The sequence below is a fragment of the Euprymna scolopes genome, chromosome 22 (assembly GCF_053919585.1).
Source record: "Euprymna scolopes isolate OS-2025 chromosome 22, ASM5391958v1, whole genome shotgun sequence".
NCBI lineage: Eukaryota > Metazoa > Mollusca > Cephalopoda > Sepiida > Sepiolidae > Euprymna > Euprymna scolopes.
This window is the reverse complement of record NC_136503.1, coordinates 35,536,558-35,540,752: the sequence shown is the minus strand read 5'-3', so window position 1 is coordinate 35,540,752 and position 4,195 is coordinate 35,536,558.

Here is a 4,195-nt window from a genome sequence, read left to right as displayed (position 1 = left end):
AAATATATATATATATAAATATACATATATAAATATACATATATAAATATACATATATATATATATATGTGTGTGTGTGTGTGTGTGTGTGTGTGTGTGTGTGTGTGTGTGTGTGTGTGTGTGTGTGTGTGTGTGTGTGTGTGTGTGTTATGATTCATTTGTGGTTCGAAAGTGATTTTGAATTACCACATCAATGACCCCCCCCCCAAAAAAAAAAAAACAAGTGAGACCAATCAGCTAAGTAGAATCCAGAAGGAATGAAAAACCGAGGAGAGAGCATTGACCAGATCTCCCCTGGATAAGTGCAAAGAGAGCTGGAAGCTTGGGGAGAACTATTGCTACTCAAATTCCAGTGAAGCCAAATAGCCACTGCCAACAAGAAATCAATAGCAAGCAGCTGTTGCGATAATGCAAATTTATTTGCAAATACTATCGAAAGAGGTGAAGAATACTGAAAATCTGAAGAGACTTGTCACTCAGCTTCCAGGGAACAGGACAGGCTGTTTTCAAAGAATGATCTTTGATAACCTCTTTGAACGCTCCTTGTAAGCCAACAATAATGACAATATTTTAGATTAACACTCTCAGCTAAATTCTCATTCCAAAATGAAATATTACTTGGGATGCCAGGTTGCTCACAGGTAGGGGTGGGGCTAGTCTTTTTTTAAGGTCAAGTAAATCTGAACATTTTTTTCTGTTAGTTTGACCGATTCTTTTAGCAAGCTAGTGTGAAAAATCTTTAAGGAAGTAGAGGTAAGGACCATAAAACTTTATTGCTATTATATCCACTCTCTTTCTTTCTCTATTCCTTTGACTGTTCATCATCTATCTATATTTTTATAAAGTAATAGGGTTCGTGTGTTTCTGTCTGTGTGTACAGCTCTCCATCATCAACGAAATATAAAGGAGGTAAGAGGGTAGATCTCTCCTGGTAGAGAAACATTAGAACCCATTTTAGGATGTTTCTGTTATAGGAGATATAAGAATCTTTGCCTAATTTCTTTATATACTAGTCTACAAACCACCCCCGTATCGAATGACTTATGCTCATTTGCATATCACATTATATTAAATCTCTTTAACTAATTACCTCGACCTTATTACATATTGGAAATATTCTAATCATTTCAACTGTATTATTTACAAAATCTATTTAACATTTAATTATTTAATATATTTTCATTTAATTTTATATTCGATTTATTTCACTTTACGTATATTATCAAAACAATTCATTTGCGAGGAAAGCTTTATGTTTTGGGATTGTATTGAAAATGTAATGGAAATTTCAATTTCGTTCCGTTTTAATCTTTTATATTTTACTTGCCAATATTATTGAAAGAATACAATTCAACTATCGTAATTTTATATAAATAAACAAAAACAAATATTTTAAAATAAAACTTTATTAAAAAAGAAATAATTTTATTTTTAAATGAAAAAAATCAATTTAGTAAAATAATTGTATTAAACACCCCCAGCCTTGTCAGCAAACCTGTAAACCTATAAAAGTTAACATTTCGAATGTAAACAGTGATTTTTCGATTTTGTTAGCGCTTGCCGCAATTAAAGACAATTAAAACGGAACTAACTTTATTTCCATTCTATTTTTTAAACAACCCCCAAAACATAACGCTCTCTTCCAGTTATAGCCAATTTTTTTTTAATTAAATAAAACAGGTCAAAATAAACAGATAAGCGCATTTTCTTTTACATTTTTCTTACAACCAACGTTGTCATTTTAACCAACTGCAGGATACCGTTACTTTTGTGGGGTTGTTTTGAAAATGGCACCGAGATTATAATTTCGTTCCAATTTAATCTTTCTGGTCGAGCCTATTTCGAAAGCCTGTCTTATCATAGATTTGAACTACAAATAATTTATTACATTTTGATTATTACTATCTTAAGACTTAAAGCTTATATTTATTTCATTTTTCTATTTATATATTGAATTAGTTATTTCCAGTCTTATTTAAACTTAGTGCTTTCTTTAAACCGGATGAACCTTTTATAAAAATATGAGTAACGTAAAGAACACGAACAAGGTTTTATTCAACTGAATTTCTTCCAGTTTACTAACAAAATATATAAATTTAAAAGAGATATAAATAATAAAATAAAAAGGTTATGTAATTTAAAAGAAATACACGTACTCACAAAAGCAGAACTTTTTTTACACATTTTTTTCTTTAAAACCATAACAATGAGACTAACAATTACCTAGATCTTAGTAATTATTTGTTTTAATAGAACTATTTTAATTGTACTGTTTACTTAGTTAACCTAAGTTGGTATTACATTTATTTTACATTTACTTTTTTTTTTTAATTATTACTTTTAGACTGTGACGTTTACACCCAGAAGTAATGAGTCACACGTAGGTCGCTTTTATTCATTCCTTTTGGTCAAGATCAAAGTGTAGTATCTGTTCTTCAGATGCTGCACTTCATTTTCTTGTTCTCTTTCGGTGGAGGAGAAATCCTTCACGACTGAGACAATTTTTATTTTTGTACCTTTTCTCCACGTTAAAAAACGACCCTGGTGTCTAACTCTGTCCCGTGGGGAGGCATAGTAAATAGGTACAATATAATTGTTTATAATTGTACTATTCAGAAATATTATTTATAGTTCGTCCATTTCAGTTAGTATACATTTCCTTTACGCTTAATTAATTTACAATCATTAATATCGTTAAACAATTCCGTTTAAAACCGAAATTATGCCACCCAAACGAAGTAGAAACGAAAGTGAGGAAGAAAGAATGGAAAGATTGGAAGCTAATAGACTAAGAGTTGCTGCAGTTCGCTCCAATGAAAACAATCCAGATAGAGAAAGACGTCTAGAACTTAACAGGATACGTCAAAGAGAAAGGAGAGCAAGACTGTCAGATTTGGAAAGAGAAACCCAACGTGAAGCTGACAGAACTAGACATGCTGTAAGGCGGTTAAATTCATCACAAGATGAAATTCAAGAAAGGCAAAGATATGCACTGGAAAGAGAAGCAATATTACGATCGAATGAATTATATGAGGTAAGTAGACGTACACAAGGTCAGTTGAGAGTAGCTCAACGACATCAGAATGAATCGGAAACCCAACGAAGCTTTCGCCTATACCAAGGGCAACAACGAGAGGCTGCATGGAGAGAGAGTATGACTTTGCCCCAGCAATTGACAGAAAACGAGGCAGCTAGACAACGAATGACTGCTTTGAGACACCATGAAATAGAACACTGCAATAGAAAAGGATTGCTCTACAACAAAAATGACTCTCTCACTACAGCTGATATAGGAAAAATGGACAAAGTATGTCAACATTGCTCAGCTGTAAAATTTAAAGGAGAACCCCCTGGTTGTTGTTCTTCTTCTGGCAAAGTTGTGCTTGATAGCTTTCCACCACTGCCTCAGTTGCTTCAAGATTTGCTCTCCGGCAATGGTCCCATCTCTAAAGATTTTCTGCAAAATCTACGCAGTTATAACAATTGTTTTGCAATGACATCATTTGGTCACAAAATTGTGGCAGTACATGGGTGGAATCCTTCTTTTAGAATTCGAGGCCAGGTTTGCCACCAGATTGGGAATCTTTTACCACCTGAAGATGAAACAGCAAAGTTTATTCAAGTCTACTTCTTGGATAGTCAGGAAGAGGAACTACATAATCGGGGACGTGACAGTAGACTCAATAGAGACATTCTCCAAAGTCTGACTGAATTTTTACATGAGAACAACAGCTTCATTTGTCAGCTGAAAACAACAAAGGAGAGGATTGAAGAAGAACACTTGGTAGAACATAAAGTTGTCATAAGGGAAGACCGAAGGCCGCAAGAAGAGCATCCACGGCGATTCAATGCTCCAACAACAACGTATGAGATTGGAATATTAATGGAGAATGAACCAACAGCTAACCGGGATATTGTCTTGCGTTTTAGAAATGATACATTAAAATGGATCTCCGAACTACATCCCCTCTACGATACTTTAATGTACCCGTTAATGTACCCCTATGGTTCTCCATCTTACAACATCTACATGAAGGCATCCAATGGGCGAAAAGTTACCCAACAGCAATTTTATTCGTACCATTTAATGACTCGGCCTGGAAACTATTTTCTCTGGTACTGAAGGCTATTTCAACAATGGCTGGTGGATGTGTACTGCAAGATTGAAACAGAACGTTTACAGTTCCTGAGGCGT